The following is a 19,425-nucleotide window of genomic DNA, read 5'->3' as shown; positions in this document are numbered from 1 at the left end:
CGCATCTCTGGGACCAGTTCGCATATTATGGTATGCAGATTTAACATATTTTGTTCCCTGTATTTATAAAAACAGAATGTCTAGTGGTTTTGCATTACATAATGGCTCATTGTAGCCCATTTTGTAAATGGAAAAAACAGCTCAAAGGACTAGAAGGCAGCAACACCACTTTGCATTTCAACACTTGTACAACTGGTTATTTGAGTCATCCTATAACTGGTAGTGTACTATGAGGAAACAACTCTATTTTTCTTCTACATTTGCCTTCAAAAACACTGTTGGCTCTCCCTTCCCTGTCCCTTGGAGATATCATAGGCAGATCCATGGCTCTCCATTCACTTTTCATTCTTTCTTGGGTATTAAAACTGTCTGATTTTTCAGGTATTAAAAGGTATTATGCAGCTAAAAACTTCAAAATTGTCATCAAAGTGTTTCCCCTCCCTCAGCTCAGAACTGATTTTTGGTTTGAGGACTTACCAGTGGGAAAAAGATATGTGGTCTATTCTTTCATTCTCCTTGCTCTTTGCCTTATCTCCCCTTAGCTTGTCCTCGCAGCGACATCTAGAACCACTTCTAATAAACTTCTAGGATATCTCCTTAAAGCTTGGAAAAAATTATGCATACAGTAAGTGAGGTGGAGATGCTGGAAATTTCTTGGCCAAGGAAGAGGTCAAAGGCTGAGAAGGGTAGGCATGTTAGAACTGACTTATTGTGCAACGTGGGAGAACCACCAGATGACTCTGTTTCCCAGAAAGACCCAGAAGATAGTCTCTTCACTAAAGCAGAGAGGAATGCTTCATGAGAGAGATACCAGCATGTTGGCAAACTCAAAGTTGCCTGGCTTCTGCAGGCCAGGTTGACAGGAGGCTATCTGCTGGGACACTGGGCTCCCTTGTGTCAATGGGGATGATAGGATTCTGGAATAGCAGAAGCCAATTGACAGCATAAAAATGTCAGAGTGAAGGTGGCATTGGTAGAATTCATTTGCTGTGTTAATTGTCATGATACGCCTATAGGAAGACAGGTTGATGCAATTGTCCTAATGGGTAACAAGGCCAGAGTGACAATTAGGAGACCTTGATCCTCAGGAATCTGTGGCAAAGACTGATAAACCATGATATCCTTGGAAAAATTGGAGAAAGATATATGGGCAGGCAATGAAGGTATTTCTTGATTTATATATCCAAAAACAATCTTGAGTGGGTCAGTACCGCAATGGAAAATCATGGTCTCTTATCTAGTTTTAAGAATTGAGGTAGTTTTCAAACCCGGAATCCACTGATTGAAGGTCCATGTGCCCCTGAGGAAGGTCCTGAAATGCCATAGCAAACAGTAATAGTAGCTATTAACAATTCTTCCTCAAAAGGACCTGCCGACACTTACCAGATTAACTATACACTGGAGAAAGTGAATGTGCGGGCATTTTGAGGGCTGTGGATAAGCTGACATGGATAACAAGGGACTCAAAATAGCGTTAGCCTCCTTATTACAGTGGGGATGTTTAGAGGCCAGGTGATAAATGGAGTCCCAGCCCAAGTCAGAGGGCTGTGGAATACGTAGCAACTGGAAGAGCCCTCACATCCTCTGTGGAATAAGTCTTTATGGCAGGAAAGGGTGTGTGGGAACCCCTAGAAGTCCTCCCTACTACCTATCCCTGGGCTAACATAGTAAGTTGAAAGCAAGAGAGCATCTTGCGGTGATTTGTGTCACCCTCAACCACTTAAAGGAGGCAGGAGTGATACTCTCCATGGTAACCCACTCAATTCCCCAGATTGATCCTTGCTTAAAGTAAATAAATCATGTTGATTATGATAGACTTTGATTACCTGGACATTCTGGTCGCTGGTTCACTATATTGATGATGCTATGCCAGTTGGACTTGGTAGCAGAAATTGGCTGGAGCTTTGAATGCTGAAGTAAGAATTATACACGTCAGGTGATAGGAAATAAACCCTACAAAGATTCAGGGACCTGACACATCTGTGGAATTTTTAAAGGTACAGTGGTCTAGACCAGGGGTTGGCAAACTATGGCCTCTGGGCCAAATCTGGCTCACTACCTGTTTTTGCATGGTCTGTAAGCTAAGAATGATTTTACATTTGTAAATGGTTGAAAAAAAATCAAAAGAAGAATAATATTTTGTGACATGAAAGATATTTGAAGTTAAAGGTTATATCTACAAATGAAATTTTATTGTAACACAGCCAGCCACATTTATTTATTCATGTATTGTCTATGGCTGCATTCGAGTTTCAACAGCAGAATTGAGAAGTTCTGACAGAGACCATGTGTGGAACTCTCATGACTTCACACTGATGCTCAGTAAGACATAATGCCCTCAAAATAATGTTTCGAGTGCCAAGCACAGTGTTGCACCATTACTTATTATTTTCTTTTACTACCAATGTATATCCTTCATGTCAAAACAAGAAAAGTGAACTTCAAATGTTGCACTTTTAAGTCACTGTGGAGTGTGGTTAATTTTATTATTGAATTATATCTATTATGCAATGACACTCTGCTAAAATAACACAATATATATCAACATTACCAGACCAAGGACTTATCACAATATTCCAAACTCACAGGAAAGCAACAGTCAGAAAAATTAGGAAATTTAACATGGAATATCTCATTCTAGCAGAATTTCTTCACGAGAATTAGAAATGTAGAGCCAGCTCTGATGGCCTGATGGTTAAAGTTCGGCACACTCTGCTTTGGCAGCCCAGGTTCAGTTCCCAGGCGTGGAACCACACCACTCGTCTGTCAGTAGCCATGCTGTGGCAGCAGCTCACGTGGAAGAACCAGAACTTACAGCTGTACACACTATGTACTGAGGGTTTGGGGTAGGGTGAAGGCAGAAACGAGGCAGATGTGCAACAGATGTTAGCTTAGGAAATCTTCCCCTGCCAAAAAAAAAGAATTAAAACTGTAAATGAGTCTGCAACCAAAGTAAGTTTCCAAGTGGCTTATTTCTTAGCAAGCAAGGAAAGTCGCTTACCAATGATAAGTCAATTAAACTGTTTGACTATAGCTGCTGAAGAAATGTGTCCAGAGAAAATAAACCCGTTTAAGATGATCAGCCTTTGGTAAGAATAGTTGGTTGAGGAGAACCTTGGGAGCAACACCAATAGTTAAAATAACAAGGCTAATGGCTTTGAGTATTTTTTCTTGTATCTTGACGAGTTGACAGATGCTACCGATACTGCTCAGTTATTGTTTACTTAAGGTGTCAGTGCCAAGGATGAAGTGATTGAAGAAGTGGGTTCTATGAGTAGTCTGTGAAGAACAACTACAAGTGAGAATATTTTCAAAGCAGTTGAGAAAAATCTCTAATTCGGTACCAGCTGAAGTAGAATCTGCTAAAATAGGTTGCAGCTCAAGGGGGTAAAAAATTGTGTGGAGCAGAAAAAGGCTTAGTTGGGCAAATTTACAAAGCTTATGAAAAAGTAAGATGTTAAAGCCTGTGATTATTCATTATATTATTCTCCAGCAGATTCTTTACAGAAAATATCTGAACCTATCTTGTTATTGAACCAGTAGTGTCAAAAATGAACTTTATTCACTTTTGTGGACTTAGTATCTTCAGTTCTATGAGTTTTTGTCAACTATGGAAGCTGATTATCCTGACTTGTGCTACCAAACAGAGGTTCAACGATTTTGTAGTGATAAAGTTTAATTGTGATTTTTTTTTCCTAGCTCAAGGCTGAAATTGAAATTTTTCTGAGCAAGAACTACCCTCAGCCACTATTATTTAACACTGAGTGACTTTGGAAACTTTTTGCTAATTTTTAGGTGTGATGTGGTATTAAGAATTCTTATCTTTTAGAGATATATACAGTTATATTTACAAATGAAAGGGTATGATGTTTGGGATTTGCTTCAAAATAATTAGGGGGAGGGGTAAAAAGTAAGGAAGTACAGATGAAATAATATTGGCCATAAAATGATAACTAAAGCTGAGTGATCTGTACATTACATTCAATATACTGTTCTCTCTAATTTTGTCTATGCTTGAAATTTTCCATAATAAAACGTTAGAAAAAATAAACAATATCTATAATCACAGCTGACAAAGAAAGAAGCCACCTGATAGATAGGTTGGCCTGCAAAGATGTCTTAAGACTCAAGAGGCAGCCAGAGTAGTCAACAACGTGTTCAAAGCATCAGTCAGTCCTTCCACCGCTGCTGGGAGCTGGGGGAGCCGCTGCAAACTTTGGCTCTGGAGCTAATGAGCCGCATGGGAGTTAAATCAGAGGCTCAGCAGGGATGAGTAGAGCAGACAATTTGGGGTGAGCTCTCATTGGCAGAAATGTCGATTCCACTGAGTAAGGAATGAAAAAATTTCTAGAAATCCTCTACCCTTCGAGGAGCAGAGAAGGGAACCCCTCTGCGTCAGCCAAAGACCCAGCTGACTGAGTACAGTGTGGTCAAGAGCCGAGTCACCCAGGAAGCAGATATGGAGGAATTCCTGGGAGAAGGATGGGAAAGCAGAGTAACTAGCTTCCAAAAACTTTTACAAACTCAGAAAGGTGGGAAGAGGTGATGGAACTTGGAGGATACAGAAACTTGCCCGAGATCAAAGGAAGTCAAATTGACTAAAGCAAGGGCTCTTCTTTCATGGGCTACACATTCCTTAATTAATTAATTAATTCCTTAATTAATTAATAATTTAATTTTTCTTAATGAGAGAAAATAAACAAGTGTTCACAAACGTTAAATTTTGCATTTGATTTTAGGGGCTCTCCAAAGCCTGGGATCCATAACCCCAGATTAAGAAGTCCTGGATGAAAATCTTGCTCACAGAAAGTTTACAATGGAGAATAAATGGCAGGGAAGGTAGGAACAGCATTGCTGAATGTGGTGTAAGCATTTCAGGCAATGAGCACCTAACAACATTCAGAATATTTTCATACCCTACGAGGATATACCTGGAACTGTAACGAACCAGGTATGGGGAGGTTTGCCTGGTGGAGATGTGTTGCGGCAGTCGCTGAAAGGTTGAAAATAGCTGCCTTACTTAAGAAAGCCAAGTATTCGAATCTATCTGTCATCTAAAAGTATGGGTCAGCCAGTTTATAGTTGTAATATTCACTCCATCACCTACAATCACCATTAGTAATTTTTTTCAACATTCAAGTTAGTTCAACCAACATTTTATTTATTTTTTGGAGGAAGACTAGCCCTAAGCTAACATCTGCTGCCAATCCTCCTCTTTTTTGCTGAGGAAGCCTGGCCCTGAGCTAACATCCGTGCCCATCTTCCTCTACTTTCTATGCGGTACGCCTGCCACAGCATGGTTTGCCAAGCGGTGCCATGTCCGCACCTGGGATCTGAAGGGGTGAAGCCCTAGCCACAGAAGTGGAACATACGAAATTAACCACTGTGCCACTGGGCTTACCCCTCAACCAACGTTTTATAGACAATGTTTCAGGAAGTGTGGGAGATGAAAAATACTGTTGAAACATGAACCCTAAGGCAGGGGCACTTATCTCTGAGTGCAGAATGTGAATGGCCCTTGCACCAACCTGGACCTGAATTCTTTGACCTTCAATTTTAATGTCCTTCTTCAGGACATTTCAGCTGCCTGCAACCATAGCCACTCAATACTTAATACTCACTTAAAACTCCCCCATCATCAAGATTTCAAACTCTGAAATTCTCTTAGACCACAAACTCTTATTCTATTGTCTTTCTCATGCCTACTAATTTTTTTCTTCACTCTCATCATGAGCTCCAGACTCCTTGAATGCTCATATCCAAGTCTTCGGCTCTGACTTGGCGTCGCTTGCCTCTTTCCTAGCCCAAACACCATTGCATGTGAAGTGACCAAGGACCACTAGGTGGCAGCAGAGTCTCAACTAAACTGTCCACTAGCATGGGCGCCAAGTCAAGTAAAGTAATTGTTATTTATAATGGGAGCCTCAGATTTGAAGGGGCAAGGCAGTAATGGAATTAAATAAAGGATAGAGAATACAGAGAAATCAGATGGCTGGTGACAAGAAGATCTTGAGACCCATATAAATGTAAACCAGACAAGTGGCTAGACCTCAGCAATGGGGGAGAGGGCAGGATACTCCTAGGTTCATTGTAACCATTTCATTCCTATGCACATGGGTAGTTTCCCCTCGCTTTGAAACATCCCCTTGACCAACTGCTCTGAAGCACTTTCTATTTTTTCTTTTTTAAAGATTGACACCTAAGCTAACAACCGTTGCCAATCTTTTTATTCTTTCTGTTTTTCTCCCCAAATCCTCCCAGTATATAGTTGTATATTTTAGTTGTGGGTCCTTCTAGTTGTGGCATGTGGGCTGCTGCCTCAGCCTGGCCTAATGAGTGGTGCCATGTCCGTGCCCAGGATATGACAAGTGAAATCCTGGGCTGCCAAAGCGGGGCACACGAACTTAACCACTCAGCCATGGGGCCAGCCCCTGAAGCACTTTCTACTTAAGGGTTAGTTATTTAATGACAGCAAGCTTCCTGGAATCCTTTGCTCTTAACTGCCTTGCCAATCCCCAGTGCTAGATGAAGTCAATTCTCTTGTTTCTCTCCTTCTGGGCAGCCAGGTTCTCCCGTAGAAAGATACAAAAGTCTATACATTGGCTCAACTCTAAATCTATAATATGTAACTTCAGTGGTGACCTGAATGCTGCTTAACTTTCCTCTTTTCATCCTTAGTTAATTCCTTTGGATATTGCTCATAGAAGCAATTCTAAGCCTTCTCACCTCCCTGAAATTCCTGATCACATTTCAGCTCCCCGACCACAGCAGCTGACCTCACATCCTCCTTTATATGGAGGACTGGGACCATCCATCTAGTCCTTCCCTGAAGCCTCTCTCCATGTAGACAGAGCACAGAGCCTACAGAGTCCTCCACGGTATGTTTCTAGAGGTGGATGGAGAAGACATCAGAAATTCTACTCTCTTCAATGGAAAGTATAAAGTTAGATATCCTACATCTCACCTCACAATAAACTTACTCCTCTGAAAGATACATTACTCTCTTGCTCTGCTAGGGCTGTCATCATAAAACACCATGGCCTGGGGGTAGCTAAAACAACACACACTTATTTCCCACAGTTCTGGAGGCTGAGAAGTCCAAGATCAAGGAGCCAACCAATTTGCTTCCTGGTGAGCAGCTCTTCCTGGAGTACAGGCAGCCGCCTTTTTGCTATATCTTTACATGGCCTTTCCTCAGGCATGCACACAGAGAAAGAGATCTCTCTCTCTCTGTTCCTCTTCTTATAAGGCCACTAATCCCGACTTGAGGGCCTCACCTTCATGATCTAATTTAACCCACACAGCCCTATCTCCAAATACCATCACATTGGGGGTTAGGGTCTCAGCATATGAATTTTGGGGGTACACAAACATTTCATCCAGAACTGTTACAAATGTTGATGACTGGTATGATTTCTAACACATAGGAAGAAGCCTAGGGTGGCAGCTTTTACCAATGTCATCTGCAAAGACAATGCTTTCAAACTATTCACTAAAAAACTAACAAACTAATATAAAATACATTCTATTCTATCATGTTGCAACTGAAGTTGTCCTATTCAATGATTTCTGGTTCATTTTTTGAACTAGTTAATAAATACTGAGTTGAACCAAGACTCCTAATCACTACATGCTGCCAAATACAGAAGTGTGATGATGGAACAATTTTGTGGCAGATAAAGAATATTAAAACAGGTGACATCAGCAACATGGTGGAGTGAGCTCTTCCCTTTCTCTCTCCCCCTTTGAACTACAAGTAAACGGACATTCATTGACCAACAGAGGATGCCCACCCAGCACAAAGGACACTTGAGACACCCATGCAGCTATATATCTGAAGTTGGGTTGACTGGCTCCCCAGGAAATGGTGGAGATAGGTGAGCACTCCCCTACTCTTCCCCAGCAGCCCTGTGTGCATGCTTGAATGCTTTTCCAGCTGGTGTGAGTGCCCATAGTACTGCTGCAGCCCTGAAAGTGGGAATGCGCCTCAGAATGACTGTGCAAAGGGGTGGTAGCAGCTCTGGGCCCACCCACAAATGCATTCCCAGATGGTGAGGAGAGACCACCCTGCTGCTGTGGTCCCAACAAGTGGCCCAGGCTTGGAACCTGCCCAAAGCCCCACCCACCAAGCACAGTAGCCAGCACCACTGAAGAAGAGGCAGTGGTAGATATATGAGCATGTGAGTGCTTTTCTAGCCATCATGAGTGCCCATAGTACCACTGCGGCCCCACAGTGGGAATGCACCTTGGCATGGCAGCAGCCCTGAGCCCAGGTGCAAATGCTTTCCAGGCCATTGGGAGCAGCCACTGTACCCACACAAGTTCCAGCAGACAGGGTGGGATCAGAAACACAGCTCCTCCTTTCCCCAGTGGTAGCAGGTAGAATCTGCAACTTGATAATACCACAAATGTGCTGGGAAAAGATTAGTTCATCAAACATGAGAAATTAGAGCAAAAATTCAGAGCAGAAGGAGAATGACAAATCTCCAGAAACCCACCCTGAAGTCACAGAAATTTACAATCTACATGCCAAAGAATTCAAAACAGCTATCATAAAGAAACTCAACAAGTTACAAGAAAATTCAGAAAGACAGTTCAATGAGCTCAGGAATAAAATTAATAATAAAAGAATATCTCACCAAAGAGATTCAACCATTAAAAAAAATGAGCAGAAATTCTGGATATGAAGAACACAATTAATGAGATGAAAAATAATCTAGAATCATTAAAAAATAGAGCTGATGTTATGGAGGAAAGAATTCATGAATTAGAGGATGGAAATAAAGAAATGTTTCAAGTGGAGGAGGAGAGATAACTAAGATTCTTGAAAAATGAAGGAATTCTTTGAGAAATACCTGACTCAACTAGGAAAAGCAACATAAGGATTATAAGTATTCAAGGGGAGAAGTGAGGGAGAAGGGAGCAGGGAGTTTGTTCAAAGAAATAATAGCTAAGAACTTCCCAAACCCAGGGAAGGAACCAGACTTACAAATACATGAAGCCAATGAAACATCTGGTAAAATCAACTCAAAAAGACCTTCTCCAAGGCATATAATATGAAAAATGGCAAAAATCAACCACAAAGAAAAAATATTAAGGGCAGAAAGGCAGAAGAAAACAACCTACAAAGGAACCCCAACAGGCTTTTGGTGGATTTCTCAGCAGAAACCTTGCAGGCTAGAAAAGAATAGAATGATATATTCAAAATACTGAAAGACAAAAACTTTCAGCCATGAATACTTTATCCAGTGAAACCATCCTTCAGAAACAATGAAGAAATAAAAGCTTTCCAGGGTAAACAAAAGCTGAGGCAGTTCATCACTACTAGAGCTCCCCTAAAGAACTGATTAAGGATGCCCTCATACCTGAAACAAGGAGGCAAAGGTCTACAAAGCTTTGAGCAAGCAGATAAAGAGACAGATAAAATCAGACAACTGAAGCTCTCTTTCAGAATAAGGTAGCAAATACTTAATTATAACTGAAAAGATAAGAGGAAGGAAAGCATCAAAAGTAACTATAAACACTTCAACTTAGTCACAAACTCACAACACAAAACAGAATAATAGGTGACAACGATAACTAAGAAGGGGAAGAGGAACAGGATGGAACCTGCTTAGGTTAATGGAGATAAGAGGCTATCAGAAAACGGACTATCTCATCTACAAGATCTTTTATGAAAACCTCGTGGTAGCCACTAAACAAAAAATCAGAGCAGAGCCACAATTCGTAAAAATGATAAAATCTCCACAGAAAACCACCAACATGAAATGGCAGTCAGAAATACAAATGAAGGGACCAGCCCCATAGCCGAGTGATTACATTCGCGTGCTCTGCTTCAGTGGCTCAGGGTTTCACCAGTTCGGATCCTGGGTGTGGACATGGCACCACTCGTCAGGCCACATTGAGGTGGCATCCCATATGCCACAACTAGAAGGATGCACAACTAAAATATACAACTATATACTGGGGGGATTCGGGGAGAAAAAAGCAGAAGAAAAATAAATATTGGCAACTGTTGCTAGCTCAGTTGCCAAACTTAAGGAAAAAAAGAGAGATACAAATGAAGAGAAATAATGGGAATATAGAACAACTGGAAAACAAGGGATAAAATGGCAGTATTAACCCTTCATATATCAATAATCACTCTAAATGTAAATGGATTGAATTCTCCAATCAAAAGACACAGAGTGGCTGGGTGGATTAGAAAACAAAATCCAACAATATGCTGCCTCCAGGAAACACATCTTAGCTCTAAAGACAAACATAGGTTCAGAGTGAAGGGATGGAAGAAGATACTCCAAGCAAATGGTAAACAAAAGAAAGCAGGTGTTGTCATACTTATATCGGACCAAGCAGACTTCAAGATAAAAAAGACAATGAGAGACAAAAAGGAGCAGTATATAATGATAAAAGGCACTTTCCACCAAAAGGACATAATGGTTATAAATATATATGCACCTAACACAGGAGCACCAAAATATGTAAAGTAACTATTAAAAGACTTAAAAGGCGAAATTAACATCAACACAATAAGAGTAGGGGACCTCAATACCCCGCTTACATCAATGGATAGATCACCCAGACAGAAAATCAACAAGGAAATAGTGAATTTAAATGAAACACTTGAGCAGATGGACTTAACAAATATATATAGAACATTCCATCCAAAACCAGCAAAATACACATTCTTCTCAAGTGAACATGGAACATTCTCAAAGATAGACCATATGTTGGGAAATAAAGCAAGCCTCAATAAATTAAAGAAGATTGAAATCACATCAAGCATCTTTTCTGACTACAATGCTATGAAACTAGAAATCAACTACAAGAAAAAAGCTGGGAAAGTCACAAAAAAGTGGAGACTAATCAACATGCTACTGAACAACCTTTGGATCAATGAAGAAAGCAAAGGAGAAATCAAAAAATACCTGAAAACAAATGAAAATGATAATACAACATACTAACTCTTGTGAGATGCAGTAAAAGTGGTTATAAGAGGGAAATTTATAGCAATACAGGCCCACCTCAACAAACAAGAAAAATTGCAAATAAGTTATCTTAAACTACACCTAACAGAACCAGAAAAAGAAGAACAAAAGAAGCCCAAAGTCAGCAGAAGGAGGGAAATAATAATAATAAGAGCAGAAATAATGAAATAGAGACTTGAAAATCGGTAGAAAGTGTCAATGAAACTAAGAGCTTGTTCTTCAAGAAGATAAACAAAATTGACAAACACTTAGCCAGACTCATTAAGGAAAAAAGAGAGAAGGCTCAAATAAATAAAATTAGAAATAAAAGAGGAGAAATTACAACAGATACCACAGAAATACAAAGGATTACAAGAGAATACTATGAAAACCTATATGCCAATAAAACGGATAACCTGGAGGAAATCAATAAATTCTTAGACTCATACAACCTCCCAAAACTGAATCAAGAAGCTTAGAGAATCTGAATGGACCAATCACAAGTAAAGAGATAGAAAGAGTAAAAAAAACCTCCCAAAAAGCCAAAGTCCAGGACAGATGGCTTCTCTGGAGAATTCTACCAAACATTCAAAGAAGATTGAATACCTATCCTTCTCAAACTATTCTGAAAAATTAAAGAAGGCAGAATGCTTCTTTCTTCATTGTATGAGGCCAACATTACCTTGATACCAAAATCAGACAAGGACAGCACAAAGAAGGAAAATTACAAGCCAATATTGCTGACGAACATAGATACAAAAACCCTCAACAAAGGATTGGCAAACCAAATACAACACATTAAAAGGATCATACATCACAATCAAGTGGGATTTATACCACAGACACAGAGATGGTTCAACATCCACAAATCAATCAATGTGATGCACCATATTAACAAAATGAGGAATAAAAGTCACATGATCATTCAACAAATGCAGAGAAAGCATTTGAGAAGATCCAACATCCATTTATGATAAAAACTTTCAATAAAATGGGTATAGAAGGAAAGTACCTCAACATAATGAAGCCATATATGACAAAACCACAGCCAACATCATACTTAATGGTAACAGACTAAAAGCCATCCCTCTGAGAAAAGGAATGAAAGAAGGGTGCCCACTTTTGCCACTCCTATTCAACATGGTACTAGAGGTTTTGGCCAGAGCAATTAGGCAAGAAAAAGAAATAAAAGGAATCCAAATGGGAAGTAAAGCAATGAAACTCTTACTGTTTGCAGAAGACATGATTCTATATGTAGAAAACCCTAAAGAATCCACCAGAAAACTATCAGCAATAATCAACAAGTACAGCAAAGTTGCAGGGTATAAAATCAACTTACAAAAGTCATTTGCATTTCTATACGGTAATAATGAACTAGCAGAAAGAGAAGTCAATAATACAATCCCATTTACAATCACAACAAAAATAATAAAATATCTAGGAGTAAATTTCATTAAAGAAGTAAAAGACATATAGACTGAAAACTACAAGACACTATTGAAAGAAATTGAAGAAGATATAAAGAAATGAACAGATATGCCATGCTCATGGATTGGAAGAATAAACATAGCGAAAATGTCCATATTACCTAAAGCAATCTACAGATTCAATGCAATCTCAATCATAATCCCAATGACCTTCCTCATGGAAATAGAACAAAGAATCCTATAATTTATATGGAACAACAAAAGACCTGGAATAGCTAAAGCAATCCTGAGGAAAAAAGAACAAAGCTGGAGGCCTAACAATCACTGACTTCAAAATATACTACAAAGCTAGAGTAATCAAAACAGAAGGGTACTGGTACAAAACCGACACACAGATCAATGGAACAGAATTGAAAGACCAGAAATAAAACCACACATCTACGGTCAGTTAATCTTTGACAAAGGAGCCAAGAACAAACAATGGAGAAAGGAAATTCTCTTCAATATATGGTGTTGGTGTTGGTGTTGAAAGTCTCTTCATTAATGGTAAAAGTAGACCATTACCATGCACCATACACAAAAATTAACACAAAATGGATTAAAGCCTTGAATCTAAGACCTCAAGGCTTTAATAAAACTTCTAGAAGAAAATATAGGCAGTACACTCTGACACTGGTCTTAGCAGCATCTTTTGAATACCATATCTACTCAGGCAAGGGAAACAAAAGAAAAATTAACAAATGGGACTACATCAAACTAAAAAGCTTCTGCAAGGCAGAGGAAACCATCAACAAAATGAAAGGCAACCCACTCACTGGGAGAAAATATTTGCAAATCACATATACAACAGGGGTTAATTTCCAAAAATGTATAAAGAACTCATACAACTCAACAACAAAAAAACCAAACAACCTGATCAAAAAATGGGCAGAGGATATGACCAGACATTTCTCCAAAGAAGATACACAGATGACCAACAGACACATGAAAAGATGTTCAACATCACCAATTATTAGGGAAATGCAAATCAAAACTACAATGAGATATCACCGTACAGCTGTCAGAATGGCTATAATTACCAATACAAAAAAAAGACAAATGTTGGAGAGGATGTGGAATAAAGGGAACCCTCATATACTGCTGGTGGGAATGCAAAGTGGTACAGCCATATGGAAAACAGTATGGAGATTTCTCAAAAAATTAAAAATAGAAATACCATACAATCCAGCTATTCCACTACTGGGTATTTATCCAAAGATCTTGAAATCAACAATCCAAAGAGATTTATGCACCCCTATGTTCATTGCAGCATTACTCACATAGCCAAGACTTGGAAGCAACCCAAGTACCCTGCTATGGATGAATGGATAAAGAAGATGTGGGTATGCGCACACACACACACAGAGTGAAATACTACTCAGCCATAAAAAAGACAAAACCGTCCCATTTGCAGCAACATGGATGGACGTTGAAGGTATGATTGTAAGCAAAATAAGCCAGACAGAGAAAGACAAACACTGCATGATTTCACTCATATGTGGAAGATACCCAAACACATGGACAAAGAGAACAGATTAGTGGTTACCAGAGGTGAAGGGGGTTGGGGGGAGGGCAAAAGGGGTAAAGGGACACATATATATGGTGACAGATAGAAATTAGACTACCCGTCTTGAGCACAATGCAGTCTATACAGAAATTGATAAATGATAATGTACAACCGAAACTATACAATGTTATAAACCTTTATGATTTCAATAAAATAATCTTTTTAAAAAAAGGAATATTAAAACAGAAGAATCACTCATCCAGAACTTGTCAGAATCTCCCTCCAGCACTATGGAAAGAGAATCCACTCACAGGCCAGCAGGCATGTGCTGGTGGGCGCAGCTGTGAGCTCAGTTGAGAGGTCAGTGCCTCAGGCTTAACATTTTTAATATAACCACTCCTGATAGTCAAGTAGTTTTCGAAAGCTTTCAATCTAATGAAAAGATAATGTATGACCAGCAGATAGGCATATGTTCTAGTCTCTTTGATGGGTACATCTCTCAGAAGATTGATGTAAATTAGAATTCTACCATATTTATCACTTTGTTAAGAAGATTATTATGGATCAACCCCCCAGATCGCCCGTCAGTGAACTAAAAAAGATGAACTTTTTTTTTTTGGTGAGGAAGATTGGTCCTGGGCTAACATCTGTTGCCAATCTTCCTCTTTTTTTTTTTTCCCTCCCCAAAGCCCCAGTGCATAGTTGTATATCCTAGTTGTAAGTCATTCTAGTTCTTCCATGTCAGATGCCACCACAGCACGGCCTGATGAGCAGTGTGCAGGTCCACGCCCAGGATGTGAACTGGCAAACCCCAGGCTACCAAAGCAGACCACATGAACTTAACCACTCAGCCATGGGGCGGGCCCCACAAAAGTGAATTTTTAAGACTTCAATGCTGTAGACTGGACCTTGGCCTCAGAATAACCTTACCAATGTGCTGGCTGGTGTCCTCTAAGGTTCGGCTTGATCCTTTTCATCTCTTAAAGCCACAAGTATTAACTTAAAGACACATCCATTTTAAACTGTATTAATTGAATTTAATTCACTTATTTAATTAACATATCAATTTAATATTAACAAATTAATTTATGGGACAATAAATTAATTTATTAATAGATTAAATTATTTAAAATGAACTTAATTAGTTTGTGCTATATCCATTAATTAGAGATATTCACCAAAAACAATTGGGTATGACATAGGAATATGACTGCTATATCAAATATTTGGAGGGCTTTCACGAGGAATAGGCTAAGACTTGTTCTGTGTGGCCACAGCATATGGAATTGAAGCAGGGTGAAGACATAGGAAGGCACATTTTAGCTCAGCATAAGAAAGACCTCTAAACACAAGACTTTTCTAAATATTAGTTGGGAGAAGTGAATTCCCGGTCACTAGCGGTGTTTGGGCCTCAGCCAGCCTGTGATGTTGAAGATCTGGAAGACCGTCAGTGCCTCCAAGGCCCCACCAACCTTGATAGGCTACGATTAAAGCCTGGCTGGTACAGGCTGAACCTCCTAAATCAACCCTATCATTTCTGCTGCAGCCCCAAAGCACTGCACATTAGCCTTGGGGCCCCTCGGCTGCCTCCCTGGCTCGCGTCCTACACAGAAGCAGGACGTGGCTCCAGGGAGATCACCCCGTCAGTTAATCAGAGCTTGGAGAGCTTGCAACTGTGAGAGTGCCGCTCTTCCTCTAGTAAATTCACAGCGGATGATGTTTGTAGTGATAACTTCGACGATGCAAGTGTTTAAAATCCTTGTCTGGGTGCTCGGCTTCCAGCTTATAGGTAAAACTGAATAAGTGACAGGACATTAGAAAACCACAGTTATAACAGGATTTTCTTCTTTAGGGTATTACCTGTTTAGAAATACATCAAGCAAAGCTGAAAGACAGAAGCTGCAGCCTTAACGTGCTGGAATCAGAGAAGAAAGGAGTGGAGAGATTTATTTTCCTGAGATCATTTCTTTTCCTCTGAAAGCTCAAACAGAAATTAAGGAAATGTATTCAGGAGTTCAGGGCTCTTATGACTAGCTTCAAATTGTTACCAGGAAGTGGAGCGTGTGGGGTCCAGGCAGAGCCTCTTCTGGAGCTACACAATGTGAGAGGCAGGCAGAAGACAGGCAACCTTATTTTGGCAGATATGAGAATATTAATACCTTGGGAAGAGTTGTTCTAACTTCTAACTTCTAACTTCACCAATTTAGTAACACATTTCTATTTGTAGGCCCTTAAGAAAATACTTGGTATTTGATTTATTCTGAAGAATATGTGTGTGTGTCGCTTTATCACATAACTAACCGGGAACAGAGATTGTTAAGAAAAAGAATGAGCTGGGGCTGGTGGATCTTTTTAGTTTTCAGAAGGCTGCTCCTCTCTGAGACTCCACAGCGCTTGCCTTGGTGGGGGAGAGAGTGACAACAATATATGCTGACAGAAGACAAAGCCCCAAATCCAAAGACAGGGTGAGGACGATGCATATGAAAAGTCATGGTGTGGGGAACTCAGCCAACAACTTAACAGTTCATAAGATTGTGTTTGGACATAGAAGTGCAAAGTGCAGAGAACCAACACACACAGAAGGCAACAAGGCTGCTCAAAAAGTGGACTCTTGGGGTCAGCCCTGTAGCATAGTGGTTAAGTTCGAGTGTTCCACTTTCGAGGCCCAGGGTTTGCAGGTTCAGATCCCAGGCGCGGACCAGGCCCTGCTCCTCAAGCCATATTATGGTGGCATTCCAAGTAAAATAGAGGAAGATTGGCACAGATGTTGGCTCAGTGACAGTCTTCCTCAAGCAAAAAAAGGAAGACTGGCAACAAATGATAGCTCAAAGCCAATCTTCCTCACAAAAAAAGAAGAAAAAAAGTGGACTCTCACAACCCTGTTTCTGGTGAAGTCTAGAGACTGAAATTTGTAATGTTACAAGGGCAATAAAAAAACCAAAGCCAGGGCGATTTTTTTTTTTTTTACAGAAAGCAAAATGTAGTCCCTATGTATTTATTGCATGCTGAATTCTAGGAGAAATACGTAAAAATAATCAGTAAATATTTATTGCTTTAAAATTTTAAAAAACTATTATAAGCCCTGCTTATTGCTGTATAAAGGAAGCCACTGTCTTTCTGTAACCACAAGAAGTGGCCTGGGACCTTGACAAAACTCTTGGCATTTCTGTATACATTAAAAAGCATGAATTACCAGGGCAGGCCCATGGCTAAGTGGTTAAGTTCGCACACTCTGCTTCGGTCACCCAGGGTTTCGCGGGTTCAGATCCTGGGCGCCGATGTGGCACTGCTCATCAGGCCATGCCGAGGCGGTGTCCCACATAGCACAGCCAGAGGCACTCACAACTAGAATATACAACTAGGTACTGGGGGGCTTTGGGGAGAAGAAGAAGAAGAAGAAGGAAAAGAAGATTGGCAACAGATGTTAGCTCAGGTGCCAATCTTTAAAAAAAAAAAAAAGCATGAATTACCTTCTTAACACCCTGTAGTAATCAACACTCTATTTTACTGTCTCTCTGAGCTTCACCTTCCCATATTTATAGACGATTTGTCTGACTACTACTCAGACCAGTTTTATAACTCACTCTGAGTCTATTGCGTTTCCTCCCAGTTAGCAATTTTTACAAACTGATATCCTAAAGGGGGCAGACTTTCATTTGATTTTTCAATATTCAACATAAAACGGAATAGATTTTTAAAAAGAATGTGTGAGACTTTTTCCCCAAATCATTTCTTTTAAATTCTGTTGGGAATCTAGCTCTCCTTTCTCATTTTCTTGATTAGCTAACTAATGATTCCCTTTTTTTTCATTTGAAATAACTTAAAAAAATAACTACATAATTAGTACAAAGAGCTTTTTTGCCTGAGTAATTTGCTCACATGATACCTCATTACCCTTGAATACTGTAGTGTGTAATTCTGACAAACAGGGGCTTACACCTATAGTTACATTACAACTATCAAAATGAGGAAATTATCTGGAATACGTTAATACCATTTGATTTCAGATCCTGTTCAAGTTTTGTCAGTTGTCTCAATAATGTCTTCTATGGCAAAAGGATCCAGTTCAGAATCACACATCACATTTATTTACCATACCTTTTTGTATTCCTTAGTCTGGAATCTGTATTCTAGTCTTTCTCTGACTTTCATGACTTTAACTACTGAAAAGATTACAGACCACTAATTTTGTCAACTGTCTCTCATGGTGGGATTGTCTGATGTTGCCTGTATTTATATTCAGACTATGAATCTTTAACAAGAACATCACAGATGTGATGCTGGGTTTTTCTCATTGCATCCTATCAGGTGGTACATGATTTCCAATTGTCCTATGACTGGTACTATTATATTGATCACTTGGCTCAGGTGGTTGGAAGAATTTTAGGGTGGCCCTATGACCTTGGTCTGTGGTGTTACTCCTGCAATGTTGCTATATCAAATGGCAAAAGGGAGATTATTCGGGTGGGCCTAGTCTCATCACATCAACCCTTTAAAAGCAGAGAGTTTTCTCTGGCTGGTAGCATAAGGAAAAGTCAGAGAAATTCAGAGTGTGGCAATGACTCAACTCCAGGTGGTCTACGTTGTTGAGATGGAGATGACTGATGGCAAGGAACTGTGATGGGCCTCCAGGACCTGAGAGCAGTCCCTGGCTGACAGCCACCAAAGAAATGGAGGTGTCAGCAGATCTGGTGTGTGGTGAGCCCACCTCCTGGTTTGCAGATGACCATCTTCTTGTTGTACCCTAATATGGTAAAGAACAGAAAGAGAGAAAGATCTCCAGTATCTTCTTATAAGGGCACTAATCCCGTTCATGAGGATTCCACCCTCATGGTCTAATTACCTCCCAAAGGTCCTACTTCCTAATACCATCACAGTGGGGGTTAGAATTTCAACATATGAATTCGGGGCGGACACAAATATTCAGTCCATAACCGTAACTGACAAACCTTTTGTGAAGAGGTACTTTGAGGCTAGGTAAATATCCTATCCTTCATCAAACATTTATCCACTCACTCATTTAAGTATCCATTGATGTTTCTTGTTTGGACTAGTTATTCGTATGTTTGCCAAAATCATTATTTTCTAATTATATCATTTCATCTATATTTATTAGTTGACAATATACTATGAGGAAAGGTGGTTTTCTTCATTTATTGATTCATTTCAACATGGTCTCATGGATTCCTCCTTTGGTCAATGGGTCATAATCTATTAGTGTCATTATTAATTTCGTGGCCTAATTGTGCTGGGCTCTGTGTCCTTTAGGCAGAACCCCATCATTCATTGAGGACCCCCTTACTTTCTGGTGGAAAAGTCTGCTCCCTGCTTCAACCCTGGAATCAGCTTTTTCTCCGAGTAGCCACAGTTTCTTTTAGTGGAGAATGGTACATGTATATCTATTGTTATGCAAATCTTTACATCTCAGGGCAGGCCTGGTGGCGCAGTGGTTAAGTTCACACATTCCGCTTCAGCAGACCCGGGT

The 19,425-nt window shown here is 39.9% G+C and overlaps 2 long non-coding RNA genes across 2 annotated transcripts in view; both read left to right on the top strand.

Annotated features, from left to right (window-relative positions):
- Positions 1-19,425, top strand: part of LOC102150076 (uncharacterized) — a 67,267-nt gene that overhangs the window by 42,321 nt on the left and 5,521 nt on the right. The gene's annotated exons all lie outside the window — the stretch shown is intronic.
- LOC138923913 (uncharacterized) lies at positions 6,765-7,878 on the top strand. The gene is made up of 2 exons (XR_011438245.1): positions 6,765-6,878; positions 7,758-7,878. It is a non-coding gene; the product is annotated as an uncharacterized lncRNA (long non-coding RNA).

Source organism: Equus caballus, chromosome 4, assembly GCF_041296265.1.
Source record: "Equus caballus isolate H_3958 breed thoroughbred chromosome 4, TB-T2T, whole genome shotgun sequence".
Classification (NCBI taxonomy): domain Eukaryota; kingdom Metazoa; phylum Chordata; class Mammalia; order Perissodactyla; family Equidae; genus Equus; species Equus caballus.
Note: the sequence above shows the minus strand (reverse complement) of the source record. Positions and strands in the feature narration are given on the sequence as shown.